Here is a 20,460-nt window from a genome sequence, read left to right on the forward strand (position 1 = left end):
AGTTCATGTAAGTCTCTCCAAGCTTCTCTGTATTCATCTTGTTGATCATTTCTTACAGAACAATAATATTCCATAACATTCATATACCACAATTTACTCACCCATTCTCCCGTTGATGGGCATCCATTCAATTTCCAGTTTCTAGCCACTATGAAAAGGGCTGCCACAAACATTTTTGTACATAGGCCCCTTTCCCTTCTTTAATATCTCTTTGGGACATAAGCCCAGTAGTAACACTGCTGGATCAAAGGATATGCACAGTTTGATAACTTTTTGAGTATAGTTCCAAATTGCTTTCCAGAATGGTTGGATTCATTCACAACTCCACCAATAATGCATCAGTGTCCCAGTTTTCCCACATTCCCTCCAACATTCATCATTATCTTTTCCGGTCATCTTAGCCAATCTGACAGGTGTGTAGTGATATCTCAGAGTTGTCTTAATTTGCATTTCTCTGATCAATAATGATTTGGAACACCTTTTCATATGACTAGAAACAGTTTCAATTTCTTCATCTGAAAATTGTCTGTGACCATTTATCAATTGGAGAATGGCTTGATTTCTTATAAATTAAAGTCAATTCTCTATATATTTTGGAAATTAGGCCAAAAAGATAGTTTCTTAAGGATGCTAAGAAGAGATTATGTCCTGAGAGGAAAGAAAAATATATAAAAGATCAGCTTGCCCACAATTTCTTTTTTTATTAAAGCTTTGTATTTTCAAAACATGCATAAATAATTTTCAACATTCACTATTGCAAAACCTTGTGTTCCACTCACTCTCCTAGATGGCAAGTAATCCAATATATGTTTAAAAGGTGCAATTATTCTATACATATTTCCACAATTATTCTGCCCAAGAAAAATCAAACCAAAAAGGAAAAAAAATGAGAAAGAAAACAAAATTCAAGCAAACAACAACAAAAAAGTGAAAATACTATGTTGTGATCCATGCTCAGTCCCTAAAGTCCTCTTTCTGGGTGCAGATTGCTCTCTTCATCACAAGTCGATTAGAAATAGCTTGAATCACCATGCTGTTGAAAAGAGCCATATCCATCAGAATTGATCATTGTATAACTTCGCTGTTTCTGTGTATAATATTCTCCTGGTTCTACTCACTTCACTTAATATCAGTTCATGTAAATCTCTTCACTACCTAAAATTCCTTTTGGGAAATATTTAAATCAATTATCAATCAAGAAGCATTTATTAAGACCTACTAATCCAGGTACTTCTAGTTTCTATGGATTATATATATATATATATATATGTGTGTGTGTGTGTGTATGTATACACACATATATATGCATATAAATGTGTATGTACATATATACATATATTGCATATTATATACCTACATATGTGAATATCTTACATGAATATTGCATATATATTATACATATATGCATAATATGTATACTACTTCCTAATTTTAAGAAGCTTACATTTTATAAGATAAGAAAATATATTTACATGTAAGTAAATATATAATATATTTCAAGATAATACAAGCTAGGGCATTAGGGAAATATCACCAGGGAAGATGCAAAGCTGAGATAACACACTATGGATTCCTGAACTCATAAAGCTCAGTCTATTAAAGAGTATACACAGGCATATATAATGTACAAGTATGCATGATGAGTACATTAAAGATCACTCTTTAATGTACTTATGCTATCAGTAGCATAGTACTGATAAATCTAAAATGGACAAAGTTATATGAGAATATAACAAAGAGGGAATTAGGTGAGTAAAGTGGACATATAGTCTGGAAAAACAGAATTCAAATCTGGCTTCAGATGTTTACCTATTAGATAATCCTGAGTAAATCACCCACTACCTGCCTCAGTTTCCTCATCTTTAAAATAAGAATAATAGTAGGAGTTATACCCCATGATTGTTATGAGGATAAAATGAGTTAATATTTGTAAATGACTATAAAAACTTTTCAATTCTATAAAAATGAGCATATTTCATTATTAATATTAATAATTATTATTAATTTATTATGAGGGAAGCTACCTAAAAGGCTGCAATGCATCCTCAGAAGCCACTGGCAATGCTCAGTAACCTCAATATGGAATTAAAAATATAATAAAATATTAGGTGTTCTCCACCTAGGAATATGCACTTTCTGTGTAAGGGAACATTAGGGAATGGCTGGAGTCTGCAACATGTAATAAAATGAAATATTCTCTTTCTCCAAAGAGTAAATAAAATACTTATATTCTACACTGCCTTTTTCAAAGAGCCTTTGATTTTGCATTACACCTGTTCAAAATCAACATCAGCCTACATATATCTTGGCATTCTTCTATCTGAGCAGTTGCTTTATAGGGTTCATATTTATATTTGATATTGTTTTTCTCACCTGATCAAATGCCATTCTCTCCTCTTTCTTTCTTTTCTGTTTTCACAGGCTTTTTAAGCTACTCTTTTTCAAATGGCTTTCTCTTATCTCATCATGACCCAGGAATTACTATTATATTTGGTTGTGGGGAGGGGAAACATTGTCTTTTTTCCAAAAAGACATTCAATATTAGATTTCTAGGTATGATTTGTGAGATTTTTGGTTTTGTTTTTCCCTCTTTAGGGCAGCATCCCCTTTGAAAATGAAAAAGTACACTGTTTGAAAATAGAAAAAAATAAAATAATATATGTCTAGTAGAAAAGAAATGCTTTAATTATTTTTATGTCCCTCTTCATGATTTATATCATCATATTTGATTTTTTCCTTGACAGAGCTGTTCCCTATGGAACATGAGATGCTAAAATTTTATTTTATTATGTTCTTTATTCTTTTGAACCTGGAAGATTCAGTCAGACCTCGTCCTTACCACTACTCTCAGCATTTCTAGGTTTCTCCCTTTGTAGAAAACTAGAATTGTGAAACCTATGATAATTTTATTGACTTTGGAGACTATGCAATAACATTATCTAAAGTACCAGATTTAAAGGGATATTGGGTTAATTTTGTAAGACTCTAAGCTTCTACAGGGAAAGCTACCCTTTTCTCTGTCCTTATCTCAGGAATCAACTTTTCCTTTCCCTTATCCCATATATTTGTAGTTGTCCATTTTTTATTCCTTCAAGGGCTATCTGTTTTACACTGATCCTCTGTGTCTGGCCTCATAAGATGATATTTCCATCTTAAATTTTTGATAGGATTTTTACCTGGGTCTTTTCTTTAAACACTTATCTGATATTTTATTGAATTATATATTGTTTTTTAAAAATGTTCTCTCTCTCTGTTATTCACCAATTAAATTGTAATGTCCTTGAAAGTAAAACCTGAGTTATAGTCATTTTTATATTCCTAGCATCTAGTACATCCATTGTATGTTACTGGCATTTAATAAAATTTTGAGTTGAATTGAGAAAATAATGATACTACAAGTTTTTTTTTAAATCCACAATATGTATCCACTCTATACAGAGGTTCCTCTAAATTGTCTAGTCCGTAGGTTCTTTACCTTGGATACAATAAATTGAAGTAGAAAGTTTTAAAATACTGTGATAAATCTATTTTAATATACAGATATTTGACATAATAGATAAAATGTTAAACCTGAGGTTAGGAAGACCTGAGTTTAAATGCAGTTTCCAACATGTATCAATCATATGACTCTGGAAAAGTCACTTAGCATCTGTCTCAGTTTCTTCATCTTTCAAATGGAGACCTACATTACTGCATCTACATGGCAGAATTGTTGAAAGGAGCAGGTGAAATAATATTGTAAAAGACATTTAATGCAGTACTTGGACACACAATAAGTACTACATAAATACTTATTCCTTTTCTCTCATTAAAATAATCATTCTCACTCAAGGATTAAAATTAGCATTGGATACTGAGGGAGGGGAAAGGAGGAAAAGGATGAAGTTGCATAAATAATGTTTTACAATAAATATGTCATCTCATTTATGTGCAATTTGGTCATCTTTTATTCATGTTACAGAAGCAATTGTTTTGATTTCCTGATTCTTGAGGTTTGGGAAACAATATCTCTCATGGCTTTTATAAAATTTCCTTGTCAAATAAAGTTGGTGAGGTTCAGGGAGTAATAGAGATTTTTATTGCATGTCAAAGAAAGCCTTAAGTCTTCCTTTGGTCCGCTGTGGACAAAAAATACCTAACCTTTCAAAAAGAGTTTCAGATCTAAAGAAATGTAGGCAACAGCCCTAAAGGCCAGCCAGGCATGAAGATTTTTTTCCACTTAAAAGATTATAGAACACAATGCAGCAATGTTTGAGTTTTCTTACTTAACCATCTTTCCCAGCACTACTCTTTATGACCAGTGTGACTTTGGACAAGTCATTTAATTTCTGATATCCATTTTACACATGAGAAGGAGAAAATTGTATTAATGATTTCATTAAATATTTTCCAATCTTCCTTTTATCTCTAAATTTTGTTATAATATAAATCATGTAACACTTTAAAGTTTTCAAAGAGATTGACATATTTTTTTTTATTTCATTCTCACCAGGACCCAATGTAATAGCAATTATAGAAATTTTTATTAAAGATAGAGACTGAGTCTATGATTTCAACAATATAGATGATCCTCAGATACCTTCTACAAATGTTGGATGGCACTTAACAACAACTTATACAGACTAAGTCTTACCTAGCTACCAAGTGGTTCAGGGTCTTAACTAAAACTCTACTGTTAGCTTGTGTCAGAGGCAATTCTTGAATATAGGCCTTCCTGGTTTTATATTAGACTGATTTGGTTATTGATATTTCCCTATCCTTTTCTAGAAGAATAGCTCAGGAATCATTGTAAAAGATTTGGTTAAGCTCTATTTCAATGGTAACCATTTTTAATGATAACATGAGTATGAAGTAAGAGGGGTTTTTGTGTGTGTTTTGGATTTTTTTTTCTGTTCTGTTTTGTTTTCTTCTGTCAAGCATTTTCATCCAAGTTCCAACATAGCAGATATTTTCATTGTCATCATTCACTGATCTTACCTTCAATAATGTCTTCTAACTGTGGAAATTGCCTCCTATCACTAGCTGCAAGGACAAATGGCTTTGGTATAAATTTTATATGGCAATTTAAATTAATTCATTTATGGACTAATCAAAGCAATAAATTATCCTAAAAATTAAAGTCAGACATGTTTTCATAGATGTGTTGTTAATCTCCCATTGTTAGATCATTTTTACAAACTAAAAAAATCAAATAAGAAAATATATCAAAACCATGGTGTTCACAGTGGATTTGCATGAAATGAAAAAGAATTTGATGAAATCAAGCATAGCTTAAGAGATTGTGTGGTCTTTCCCTTAACAACATTCTATCAAAGCAATTAATAGTTTAAAAATTATTTTGTATAATTAATTAAAAGCAATGCCCATGAATCTTTTCCTCTGAAGATTTGTAAGTTTATAGGAAAAGTTGTTATTTGGGATGCTTTTCTGATTTTTTTTCCCTTAATTTTCCAGGGTCAGGTGATAATTGCATTTTCTATATTGGAAATCATAAAATCTTCCTTCATCTTGTTGAGAACAACTACCAGCTTATTATAGAGGTTCAGTTCTGCTAAGATAGTATTGCATATTTTAAAACGTAATTAAATGTATCTCTCCATTTGTCTGTACAAACTTTGGAATGACTATGTGAGAATAAGAATTTAGATTTTCACCATACAAAATTAATCCTACTTCTTCCTTTTTTTGCTACCATTGTCATCATCTTCCTTCCCTATTCTTCCTGAGACCAATAGAAGGGTTGAAGAAAGGCATGCACAGTGACACAATAATTATTTTTGAAGAATACTAGAAATTCATCTGCCCTCAATAACTGGCCTGTATTGATGACAAGGATTTCCAGCATTTTAATTTTCTGGCACTTTGGGCCAATCATTTAGGTAACCATATTTAAATTTACTTCATGTCAATATTAATCAGATTACTAAAGAAAGTTGTCTATGGCCATAGACTCATGTAATAGAATCTCATATTTGGAAAATATTAAAGTCTGACATGTTTTCATAGATGTGTTGTTAATCTCCCATTCATTGTTAGATCATTTTTACAAAATAAAAAAATCAAATAAGAAAATATATCAGAACCATGGAGTTCACAGTGGATTTGCATGAAATGAAAAAAAAAATTTGATGAAATCAACCTCAGCTTAAGAGATGTGGTCTTTCCCTTAACAACATTCTTTCAAAGCAATTAATAGTTTAGAAATCATTTTGTATAATTAATTAATTATTATGAGAATTGAGAGACCTGTTTGAGGAGAACCTTAAAATCTTCATTTCATCCTACAGAATAAAATATTCCTCTTCTTTTAAATGCCAATGAACAATAGATACACGGGAATCATGTTCTCCATACCTTTCAGTCATTTGAGCAAATATAGCAATATGATCTGATAGAGAAAAAATTCTGTTTCAAAGTTTTCCCATTCTTTAGTTTCATATTCTGTTTTTGTTCAGTTGCCATTTAAAAGGATGCTCTCAGAAGGTAAAGAGACCATTCTTACAAAGATTTCACAAAAATGAGAAAATAATGCTTATAAATTCTACCTTGTTAGGCTTTTGTTATTTTCCATTATTTAACAATCTTTTCAAGAGACCTTTCAAATTAATTCTTATCTTATATTTCCATTTGGAGGCACCCTGGTATATTGGGAATGGTCACCTAGATTCAAATTTCAGTTCTATAAATTACTATCTGTATAACCATGGGCAAGCTATCTTCTTTCTCTAGCAATGAGTTTCTTCTTCATTATAAAATGAAGGTATTGGATATATCAAATACTGAATCCAATAGCTGGTTTTTAGATGTTTGATCAAAATCCTTTCTTTATTCTTATGTTACAGATATAAGGGTGAGTGTAAACACAAATCTCAAATCTGCTGAACAGCAAGCATATTTCTAAATTGACAAAAATATTTAAATATTTTTTCAGGAAAAAAATTAAAATTAAAGTAGAAAGAGCATGTATACATAAACTTTTGTTGAGGCAAAGAAAGAAAAAGAAAATCATTAACCTTCAATGTAGAAGTAATCTGAAAAAAGCTGTGATATGTGAATAGACTACATTCTTAGTTTACTGTAGGAAATGAGGAATACAACAAATTGAGAAAAATATAGGAAGACTTTTATGACATAACATGGAATAAAATGAACAGAACCAAGTGAACAATTTAGGTAATAGCTATTTTACCCAAATTTTCCATTTTGCAATAGAGAAGTGAAGCCAAATTAACAGAAGCATTGATATATTCTCAGATACTGCCAATATCTTAATTTCTTTTTCCTTAAATATACATATTATCTTTAAAAGAGGACTTCTATTTGGGAAGGAAGAGAGTAGATTGTGGGAAGTGATGTATGTGAACGAAAAGAATATTTGGAATATTTTAAAAGTTACATAGGCAGAAAGAAGGGGCCAAAAATTTTTTTGTTATTATTCAGCCACAGTACATCTTGATAGGTTAGACTTGTGATCAGCATCAGTGAAGGAAGTATACATATTGAAAAAAGCCTGGATTCCTGAAATATAAAATTCAATAAATAAGCATTTATTAAATGTTTGCTGTATGATAGGTACCATGCTAAATTAATAGTAACACAAAGAAAGGGAAAAGAGAGACCCTGGTTTAAGGAATCCTACAGTCTAGCAAAGCATAAAATAAATTAGGATTAATACAACTAATAGTAATTATATAATAATAATGATGATAATAGAAATGTTAGTATTATATTTATATCCCTAACCTCTAGCATAATACACAACATACATTGTACATGTTAACTGAATGCATAGTGATTGACTGAGTATTCCAAAACCCTGTATATACATTATTAAATTTGATATTCAAAATATCCCTATGAGGTAGGTACTACAAGTATCATTATTCCCATTTTAAAAATTCAGAAAACAGTAAGTGACTTGCTGATGTTCTCAGAGCTATTGTAAATCTATGTCTCTTCTGACTCCAGGTCCAATGTACTCTACATTACAGCACTCTGCCTCTTACCTGCATATATATTCAAAACAACACACACATATACACACAGAGAGAGAGAGAGAAAGAAATATGTGTTCTGTTAAGATTGAAGCCAGACAGCCCTCTTCGTGGTGGCTAGAAACTGGAAACTGAGTGGATGCCCATCAGTTGGAGAATGGCTGAATAAATTGTGATATATGAATATTAAGGAATATTATTGTTCTGTAAGAAATGACCAACAGGATGATTTCAGAAAGGCCTGGAGAGACTTACACGAACTGATGCTGAGTGAAACGAGCAGGACCGGGTGATCATTATATACTTCAACAACAATACTATATGATGACCAGTTCTGATGGACCTGGCCATCCTCAGCAATGAGATCAACCAAATCATTTCCAATGGAGCAGTAATGAACTGAACCAGCTATGCCCAGAGAAAGAACTCTGGAAGATGACTAAAAACCATTACATTGAATTCCCAATACCTATATTTTTGCCCACCTGCATTTTTGATTTCCTTCACAAGCTAATTGTACAATATTTCAGAGTCTGATTCTTTTTGTACAGCAAAATAACAGTTTGGTCATGTATACTTATTGTGTATCTAATTTATATTTTAATATATTTAACATCTACTGGTCATCCTGCTATCTGAGGGAGGGGTGGAGGGTAAGAGGTGAAAAATTGGAACAAGAGGTTTTGCAATTGTTAATGCTGTAAAGTTACCCATACATATAACCTGTAAATAAAAGGCTATTAAAAAAAAAAAGATTGAAGCCAGAATTGGCTGCCCTTCCTACATTAATGATACAAGAAATGGAGGCTGGAGAGAAGAGAAAGCTATTAGTATTTGTGCAGTAATATTAAAAAATAGAAAACCATGCCTGTATATGTGAGCATGCATGCAGTAAGAGAATGGAAGAGAAAGTCTATAACCTAGTTCAATGGCATCTGTGAATACATCAATAAAAACTAATGAAGGATTATACTAAAAAACATATAACTAAAATGATTCCCAAGTGTTTTGTTCATTTTGGTAAAGATTGCTGCATATGATATTTACTGACAGTTCTGAATTATATATTTTAGAAGGAAAAGTTTGGGTTACTTTTAATTAGCTTTTGATCTTTCATTCAATTTTCTCTTATCCTCTTGGTAATAAAAAATAATTAGGGAAAAATGAATCAAGGCACTAAATCAAAATGATGCATTTATATGAAGTTTTATCTTGAGAATTCATTCATATCACACAAACATCTCAGCTGTAACTTACAAATGATATAAATTTCAGTCTCACTGAACATTCTAAAAAGACTAGTTTTTGGAGGTTTTCCAACAAAAGTAAAAAAAAAAAAATATGGAAAAAATTAACATATTGTTTATGCACACAGTGTAGCAAAGCAAAACAAAAGGCATAACCCAAAGCAATAAAATTTAATACAACAAAAAATCACAACAGCAAAAGATGATATGGCTTACATTTGGGAAATTGAACAGAGTTTTCAATATTCACAAGCTGTTCTCTCACATAAAACCCATCTTTTTTACCACCAATAATCTTCCATGAAGTGTTTCTTCATGGGTAGAAATCATAAAGCCCCACAATCTCTAAGGAATCAAAATACCTGGTGATAGCAAAGGTCAGGAAGAGATACATAATGGAGGGTCTCTTCGCTAAAAGGATAAAACAGAAGCAAACAAATTTCTGAAGAAATTGGTCTATGTCTTTATTGATCTCAAGTTGAAGACTGGCGAGAACAGAATAGGTGAGAAAAGTGTTCACTGGATCACAGACTTCCAGGTGGAAAGAACTCAGAAGTATTTTATTTTACTAAAGCCCTGGGAGAAGTTACACAAGAATGCTGACTGAATTCTGTTAATAAAAAACCCTCAGACCTATAAAAAAGGCCTGTGGATGTAGAAAGGGTGAGATATTAATAGTTTCTAAAAGTTTTCAGGCAGAAATTGAGGGTTAAGGAAGAAGATATCTGTAGACACCTTAAGGTAGGGAAAAGGATATTTAGAAAGTCTCAAGCAAGGTCTTGAGACTTCAACTTCTGCTCAATCTCTGATCAAAGTTGGTTCTGTGGTTTTCTGCAGTTACAGACATCTTCAAACTTGACTGGAGTTCACTCACAGGGAATCATGGATATATCAAGCAGCTCTGAGCTTCAGAAAGCTTTCTAATTGGCTGATTATTGTATAACTCCATTGTTCTGTTCCCTTGTGAAAATGGATAATTCTAACATATAATATAATCATTACAGAACCCATGTTAACAATTGACTACAAATTTATTTTTCTTATTTCTCAATTTCATATCATAATATCATAATATCTTAATCAATATCATAAGCTTCATCTTCTTCTTTGGAAACTCATCAAATGAAAAGGTAAGTCTTTTTCTTGCCAAGTACAAGATTCTATATTTGGGCACTTAATCCATCCTCCCTTTCTCCACACATTTTCCTCATCAATTATCCCTTCTCTCTAATGTTACATCTTTGTTGTCTTCAATCCTTAAAATAAAGAAATTTTAAAATGACTTCACATCAATTAATCTTTCAATCAACAATCATGTACTGAGTTCCAATTCTATGTCACATGATAGGAATAGAGACAAAAATTAAACAGAGTCTAAATTCAAGGGACATTTTCTTAATTCAATTAGTGAAACAAAACATAGATCGTAGGTATATAAACATGTACAAACTATGTACAAAATAAATAAAAAATTGTAGATGGGGAAATTGTAGGTTATAGATTTGTATGTGAAAATGGATGTAAAATAAATACAGGAAATGTGTTTTTTCCTTTTCTTAAATATACTTTATTCATTTATTCAAATAGTTCATAATTACATGTAAAATTATAAAATATATAAATATAAACATATAAATTGTTATATAAACAATTTAATATATATGATTACATATATAATTCTCTCTATATTTGTGTGTATATGTAATTATTTACAAATTGTTTTGTTTTGGGAGATTTTTCAGAGTATGACTGCAAGTAGAATCTGAGTTGTATCTATTTTGCTTCCCATGAACTTTACCTCGTTTGGCCATAAACTCTGTCCTTTTAAAGAGATTTGATATTTTCCTACACTCCTAACTTATGTATGTCATCACTTTTTATGTCAAAGTTATTTATTCATTTTGATTTTATTTGTGCATATGGTGTGAGATGCTGGTATATGCTTAGTTTCTGCAAAATTACTTTTCTATTTTTTTGGCAATTTCTGCCAAATAATGAGTTCTTATGACCACCTGAAAGTCTGGATCTTTTGTTTTATCAAAAACAATATTGCTACAAGATTGTTATAGTCATTTACTATGGTACATTTTGTATCTAAAGTATTCCAGTGACCTGCTATTTTATTTCTAAGCCAGTCCCAAATTGTTTTGATGATTACTATGAAATCTAGAATTTCTAGGCCTGCAGGCTACTAGCACAAATTAAGGACAAAGTAGTGAGAGAAATGAATATGAATGGGGCCTTATATCAACCTTATATCATTCATTTCTTATAGTTTCCCTTTTATCACCCACCATAGACATGGTTTTCTCTGTTTCACATTACACAATTGCCAGAAAACCACAGAAAGTATAGCCAAGGCTGTGACTTTTCCTTCTTCTACTAGTCAAGTTTATCCTTTTTATTTTGTTGCTTTAGAAGGCATCCTATTCCACTAGATAAAGTGGTCATGTCAGCTGTCATATTTTCAATAACTAATCTGAGGGAACTCTGATATAGATCACCAGCTGTAGACCAAGTTTTGGTACATCCCATAAAGTTTATCTTGCTTTGGTCTTCCAAAGACTTACAGCTGGCTCTCCACATAGGCCACCATCTTTCACATTTTTTCCCACTGATTCTCTTGATGTTCTTGACTCCTTTGGTATTTCAGATAAATTCTGTTATTTATTTTTATGTCTATAAAATAATTCTTTGATATTTTGATTGGCACTAAATAATGTTAGATAGGATTGTCATTTTATTATATTGGTTCAGCATACACATGAGCAATTTAATATTTTACCAATTCTTTTTGCTCATCTTTTTATGTGTGAAAAGTGTTTTATATGATTCCTGGGTTTGTCTTGGTAGATAGATGCTTAAGTAGCCTTCCCTTATTCCAATTTCAGACATTATAGAAGCTTTTTATCCTGTGATGAACCAGATCCTGAAACTATATAAAAATGCCTAGGCTAGTCCTCAAATAATGGGTTATCAATCTTTCATTGTGCCAAATTTTGAATACTTTCCAGCTCTGTAGAACTTTTTCTCTCATGTGATCTATTATTGTTCATCCTTCATTATGAAAAAAGATTAATAATATCATATTGGTAATATCTTTATTTGTGGGTGAATTAGATTTAATTAAAGCAGAGCTATGAAAAGTCATATGTTTCATCTTCTCCTCCAGAGTCCACTTGTGATCTGATAATAGAAGAAGTGAGATTCATCTCCATGTCACATTGTGGTGTCCAAGTAAAACTTTAGTGGAGGTTTTCTCCATAACAATGCTTCCAACAATTCCTGGGGGTTGATGGGTGGAAGGTAGACTATATGTATGTCATTGGTTATACTCTTAACACAATCATAGCTAAATTGATTATTCAATCAATATATCAATTTGTTTCCAAATCCAGGTTTTATTTTTCCATCGATAAGTCCTCAAAAATCACCATGAAAAAGATACTCTATAAGTGATACTTAGTAGGGATAAATCACTTGACTTTCACATTGTCATACAAGAAAGCACTGATTATATAATGTTCACTTAGAGGAGAGACAAATGAAGAGAGTAACATGGAAATACTTTATGGTTTTGTCATATTTTTAGAGATGAATTCTGATTAACCTTAAATAAATATATCTCTTGCATGTATATCATTGGCAGTCTACTGTAGTGAGCACAGTTTCAAATTAATGTTCAATCTATGCTTCCATAGAATTTTATTAAATATAATTTATGTTGCATTAGGGTCTGAAAGAATGTATTGGTCTCTGTTCCCAGTATTGGGAGATATGTGTATTCTCTTAAGTTTCAAAGTTTTTTGTTTTGTTTTGTTTTTTGCTTTGCACTGTTGTTTTTAGTGCTAGTTCTGTAGGTTTAGAGGTTTTTAGTGTTCTAAAAGTAATGTGAAATGGGGAAAGGTATAGTCACTGCTCTTCTAGTGTGTTCTCTGGTCTTTACCTAGGAAGGATTCATTAATTTTTAGGATTACAATTAATAATACTTTTCATGGACTTTGCTTCCTTGGTTTTGGACATGATACTATTTTTCAGGTCTCTTGGGACCTGAAGTGATCTTGTTCTTCAAAATCCCTGATACTTTGGGAACAAAAACAATATTACTCCTCTTTACTTCCATCCCTTTTAATCAAAAATGCTACTCTCAGCTTTTGAACTATGATCCAGAAATGGATATAAGCAATGGAGTTGCCACTGTCTCTTCTTTCATCCTTTGTTAACACAGGAGTCCCTTAAAATCTCTTTCTTATCAATTGCCAGGTCCCTTTTCTATATCCATATTAAGATCTAAGGCAGCTGCTATTTCTGTCGCCTAATGCCACCTAGTCCCTCTATTACATCTTTTATCCCCATCATCTCGGGGTCAGCCTCCACCCCAGTTTCACTAATCTCTCTTTCTGGCCTCCTAAATTATCATGGGTTAAAAGAATGCTCTCGCTCTGATCTTCCATTGACTCTACTACTCCAGACTTTAATTTAAAGTATTATTTTACACTTCTTTGGAAAGGAATGATTGAATCGCTCAGCTGAGTATTTTCTCTACTCTGCCATCTAGATAGAAAAAGAAGGTAAAGTTGGTGTTTTGATGTAATATACTTACATGTATCATATTTTTTTTAGTTCACTGAAATTTCAATGATTTGATTCAAAAGCTTGACCAAAAAGTTTGACTAAAGTCCATAAATCAGCCAATGAAAACTTGATAAGACTTCCAGGGGTTCAGAAAGCGTACCACTACTTCTGGGCCTGATTTATGTTCAAGCAACTAGTCAAGCATTCCCTAGCCTAAAGCTTACTTTCTGTTTCCACTATTCTATCCCATTTCTTTTGTGATACTAATTTAAAATCACCATTCATGTTATGTCTTAATGTACCTTTGCCATGAATTGTTGATCAAAGATGTTCCCCCTTTTAAATTAATGAACTTCAGTGTATATGGGACCTTGGTTTTTATGTTGGGGGGAGATGGGGGAATTTTGTTTTGATATTGTTTTTCTTTATGGAGAGTATATATGCACTCTTGCTTCCTTCCTAAGGATACCTCTGACTGATAGAGGCAGCTCCCAATGAAATGGCTGGCTCCCACTGTTGTGGAATAGGTTGTTTTTGGAGGAGTCATCACTTAAATATAACCTATAAATAAGAAATGGTAAAATTTCTAAGTTCCTTTTTATAAATCAGACCAAAGGGAACATTTCTCTCAAAAAAGTCCATCCTAAAATAATTGCAAACAACAACTTTATCTTAGGTATAACTTATATGTGTATATCCATATGGCCTGAAAGGAGAATTCTTGGATGAGAGTTTTTAGATTTAAGGTACAAACTATCTTCCTCAACTTCCAAATCATCCTTTATTTCACTTACAAGGATAGCCCCAGCCAACATTAGTCTACCATGTCTGTAGTCCAGATCCTTTGATGAAAAAAGAATGAACTGAGTCAGGGACCAGGGACCAGGAATTATCTTCCCTCATGTGGAATAGGAACCCAGAGAAATATGGAGGAAAATTTTAGGAATAAGAATTTTCTCTACTAAGCTTCAGTATTCTTCTCAGTCCAGAAGTTCACTCTCCCTCTTGTATCTCTACTTTTGATTGGTTGGGTCCTCCCAGAATCTGAATTTTAAGAAAGTGCCTAGGCCAACCATATTCACATTTTCATTCCTCTCCAGACTCTAGAGACTTTCTCTACCATACAACCACAAAATTTACATGCTCCATTCTTTCTATTTTTTTCCACCCTCTTTCAACTTTCTTTCATGTGTCAACTTCCCTTATTAAAATTATAAGGTACTTTAGAAAAGGGATTGTCTTTCTTTTTGCTTATATTTGTATTCCCATCATTTAGTATAGTGTCTGGCTTAGTATAAATGCTTAATAAATGCCTACTGACTTGAATCATAAATAAACTGGTAATACAGTGAACGAACATATGATTCTTCTAGTCTACATCAGGTAACTTCTTGGAAAAAAACTCATTTTGGAAAAGCATTACACTCTCCTTCCACTTTTCTGATCCAGAAAAGATATGCCATCATCTGTCTTAGACAGAATCTTTCATCTAATTTAAGAAAAATATAAAATATCAGGACTAAATAAATAACATGTAGATCACCCTGATAAATCTGGTAATCACTTGGGTGAGTTTTAGGAAAGGCTACCAAAGAATATATAAAAATATATGTATCTCAGATATTACTAGGTATGAAGAATATCAGGATTATATGACTAACCAAATAGTAGAATAGATATCATTTGTAACCTTACATTACCCCAAATTTCAAAAGAAAGGAAGATATCAGAACTAGGAACACACATATTCTGGTTTATCATTTCTGAAGTTCCTAGGTTGATCAACTATAGTTTAAGAAAAGTAAGACTGATACATTGCTTGTAATTAAACTGCAAACACCTAATAAGTGTTCATCAGGTTGAGTACTCATCAAGGTTGACACAGGATCAGACCTAGTCCCTACTTCTCTAAACCCCAGATTTTAATTCATGTCCCTGTCCTGTGAGAAAAAAAAAAAACATAATAAATGTCAGTATGCTTATTCTTTTAAGTTCTTGTCTTCTTGTTCTTGTCTTCCTGAATCATTTTGTTGATCTACTGATACTGACTTTAAAAGGGACAAAAGAAAAGCTTTCAAATATGTGAAGGGATATAAAGTAGAATATGGAAGGATTTAAACTTGTTCTATGTTTTCCTGCAGCCTAGAACCCAAGAGCAACAGATAGAAATACTAAGAATTAGAACTGTCCCAAGTGGTATATGCTATTTGAGCAAGAAGTGACTTCCCCTCACTGGAGCGCTTTAAGCAAAAGATGTATGACTATTTATCACCAAAAAAAAAAAAAAAAAAAAAAAAAAAAAAAAAAAAAAAAAAAAAGAAAGAAAGAAAGAAAAGAAAAAAAAAAAAAAAGAAAAAAATTATTTTCTTTCCAGTTAGCATAGGCCTGGATGATCACTTAGGTCCCTTCCAAATTTAAAATTCTATGATTTTTGTGAACTAAAAATATACCCAAAACTTGAGCAATTAGGAGTCTCCCCCATTAGTTTATCTTCCCCTCTCACTTTCTGTTGTTTAGAATGCTTCTGGAGAAGGTATTTAATTTCTTTCTGCCTTAGTTTCCTAACTTGGATAATAATCCCTTCTTTCTTACTTCTTTCTAAAGAAAGCTGTGATAGTCAAATGTACTAAAAGATAAGACAATAGTTAGAAGAGAATAAAAGTAACCATATAAATAAGGATTTTTTATTTATACAATACACTAAAAGCAGTGGGGGGTACAGGGAAGGAGGAGAAAACTCAGCTGTTCTTGGGATAGGGGGGAAAGGAAGATGACCAAGTTAAGTAGAAGTGAATCTGAATGCGCAGGGTGAAGAAAAGAAGAAAGATATCTAGATGGGAGACTAAAGTGGCTTCCACCATAATAAAAATCTAAGAAGAATAGTTTTAGAGAACTCACAATATAAACTAATTTCAATTAGATCACAGCCCCAGAACAGCATGATTTTTAGCAAAGATATATTTTACCTGGGTTTTTGATGAAAAGGGGATTGGGTATTTTCACTGCAAAATTAGGTTTGCTTCTAAGAACAATAAATTTATGAAATAGGCCACAAACATGTCTTGTGAAGCCAAACACTGTAATGGTAGCTGATTAAATACACTCAGTCACTTACCTTTTGAGACAATCTCCCACAATAAAGTGAAAGAATAATGTCATAGGAGAGACATTGAGGAGACAGAAAGGATCCATGGGACAAGAATGATAAATGGAGAAGGAGGCTATATTACATTTAAAAGCCAAAAAAAGAGGGGGGGGAAGCTGATGAAAGAAAGGATGGTGGAAAGTAGAGATATGATTGAAGTTTTGAAGATGTTAAAGAGGATAGTAAAGGTCAATACAGATAAGCTTTGTGAAAGATAATGACAAACACTGAAATTTAAGGACACATTCTAAAAATAAGTGGCAGACAGAAAGAGATTACTTTTTGTTGTTGTTCAGCTCAAAGAATAGAGAATCTCCATATATGTTATCTATTTTTGAGTTAGTTTTATTTTTCAAATAATCAAAAGAAGGAAAGTTGTGGGAGTAGAAAGAATATCAATCATTCAAAAGTAAGCATGGATTGTAACCAGAATTAAAATATCAGTTCATTAAATTTCCCTAAGGCCACAAATGTTTTTCTTGGAAAACTAATGATAGGAGATCCTCATAGCTATAGGTAATATGCAGACATGGTAGAAATTTTTATGAATTTTGTAGGGGATACAGACAAAAATAAAAATAAAAATAGACACCTTCAAGGAGATTACAGTAAAAGTTTTAATAATGGAATTGACAAGGGCTGGATCACAAAAAAATATGACATTCTGGTCTCTATATGTGAAAGTTAATTTTCCCTGTTTTGAGGGGGGTTGGTGATGAAGGAGATATAAGGAATCAGCAGCTGAATTCAATCACATAACAATTTTGAAAATAATTAAGTGAATTTAATCCACAGTTAAACTAGAGACTGATGCTATTTGAGTGGTCTAGATCAAGAGGTGTTTCTAGATTGTGGACACGTAAAACTTTTAGTTTTCCCAAATTCTTGCAGCATCTCTTGTGTGTCTAGACCTCTCTATAGACAGAGAGTGAGACAAAAGGAAGCCTTCTGTCAGTCCACAGAAATTTGTAAAGAATTGTAGATGAACCTAGAGCTCTAACAACAACCCAAGCCTGACCCAGGTGGCTTGGGTGTCCACTACAGAATAGGAAAAGAAAAAAAGGTCTTTTACCTTGTCCAGAGTTCCAGGATTTCCTGGTCCCACTATCTCTAAAAATAGAGTGTGACACAAAGAGACCTTTTTTGCCAGAAAATGCAAATACTCTCCTCAAGAGAATACTGCCCACAGCCCAGAAACTGGACTGGGTGCCCACTCCTTTAGAGACAGAGTGAGACAAAAAAGGTCTTTTGTCAGAAAATGCAGGTATTCTTCCTGGGAGAATACTGCATCAACAGCTCAAAACCCAAATTGGTTCTGAGTGTCCAGATATTCAGGATTCCTGGTCAGGGAACCATAAATATGATGCTGTTTGAGGAGTCTAGATACCTGGTAGTCTAGAGACTGGTGGCTATAAGAGAGTTATTAAGAATCCCCTTTAAATTGGCCGCAGGTTTTAGAAGTGAAAGAATTCACTCATTCCCGAATATTAGTTGCAAAATGAAAGTTTATTGTTAGATAGAAATCACTTTACCTAGAGACTGACTTCTATAGTGGCAGATCTATGGAAAATGGAGTTTTTCACTAAGAATGCAGTTCTCAGTGGACAGAAAGTCCTGGCAGCAAAAGAAACTGCCAAGGTCCATCTACTAAGACTTTAGATGATGAAAGCTTATTATATTGGGTATCTTAGTGGGGGTTGGGAAGCCTGAGCATATCAGAACCAGTAGGGGTTGGGCAGCCCAAGCAAGTCCGAATGGAGTCTGGGACAAGCCTGAATCTCCTATTGGAATTCAAAAGGATGCTTTTTGACCAGGATTTGTAATTGAATCAAAGGCTCTGGTATCGTGGAAAGACAACTTGTCTGGGGAAGATATGCCTCAGCCAAGAGGGGCTGGGAATCTGAAAGGAATCACAGATCAATAGGAAATACAGTTTTGTAAAGGGACCCCAGCCCTCTTTAAGACCAGTTACTGTCATTGTTGTTATTAAGATAACCAGTTGCTTTAGCATTTTTTTTAATGTTACATCACTATGTGGATATAGATAATGGTCTAATGAGAATACATAATAACAAAAGATATTTTTTTTTTGAAGAAAAAACCTGTCTCCCAAAAATTTCTGTCTTAATTTATTAGGCCTAGTAGTTAGGTCACATGAGAATATATTATAAAACAGGAAAAAAAATATCATTCATCTATTAGTATAGTAACAGACACAATAGAAATCCCTTCCCTTATATTGACTGGCATGGGGGGAGAAGAGAAAGAGAATACAAAACATAAACACTTTATAATAGTTGCCATCAAACTCAGTTAAAGGATGAAATATAGTCAGCCTCTGACTAAAGACAATTGTATCTGTTCTTGAATAAATCTGTTAAATGAAATTGCCTATGGCAATTAGTTTTTTTTTTATTTATTCAAAAGAGCTTTCTTATCTTTCTTTTCTCCTCACTCCATTCACCCAAACCTTATTTTCTGTTTTGTTTGCAGAGTAGATCTACAGAAATGCCCTGTCCTTTTGCTTCAACTTTACATATATAGTTCCAAAATCTAGTAGAACACTTTCAAATAGAAGAAATATTAAGTGCCTATTATGTGCTAAGAACCATGGTAATTGCTGGTAATGCAAAGATAATAAAAACAGGAACTGCCCTCAGTACCCCAGGAATTTAGGTTCTATTGGGGACGCAAAATGGACATAGATAAGTATACACAAGATACATTTTCTTTGCATTTTGAGGGGGTTGGGGAAGGGAAAGAATACACTAAAAATGGGAAAGATCAGCCTTTAATATTGAAATGACTGAGTGTTACATTATATGTTTATTTAATAGAGGTGATAAGTAAACTCCTTGAGGAATTTTTTTTTTTAATTTGGTTTAGTAGCCCCAGCCTCTACCACTATTATTATACCACTATATTAGACACTTGATAAGTGTTTTAAACTGCATTAATGATGAATTCCATAACAATGCAATGAATCCGTTTAAAAAAATTAAGAACATTTTAAATAGATGTTGTTATTATTCTTCATATTCAATGTCAGAATTATAAGGAATTAAAATCTTTCAAAATATATTTAGCACAAGAAATTAAAACCATGGAGTGACAAGAGAATCTGCCTATATCATCCCTGTCATACAGTATGCCATTAAATTTGTTCAAAAGATAGGATTTCAGTGAGCCTATGGAAGATGATCCTCATTACTTTTATTGAACTAGAAAACAAATCGGGATTGCCATTTGCTCTGCTGAATAAAAAACACAGAGGAATAATAAGAGGAATAATAGCAAGATAGTTGCCTGACTCAGTATTGTTTCTCTCTGAATCCCATTGAAATTTAAGATGAAATGAAAGAGAATAGCAACAAAACAATACTAAAATATGTGTGTGTATATACGTATATATGTGTGTATGTATGTATATATGTATATGCACAGAGAGAGAAAGAGAAACAGAGAGAGAAACAGAGATCTAGTAGAAGAAATTAAATCA

Source organism: Sarcophilus harrisii, chromosome 3, assembly GCF_902635505.1.
Source record: "Sarcophilus harrisii chromosome 3, mSarHar1.11, whole genome shotgun sequence".
NCBI lineage: Eukaryota > Metazoa > Chordata > Mammalia > Dasyuromorphia > Dasyuridae > Sarcophilus > Sarcophilus harrisii.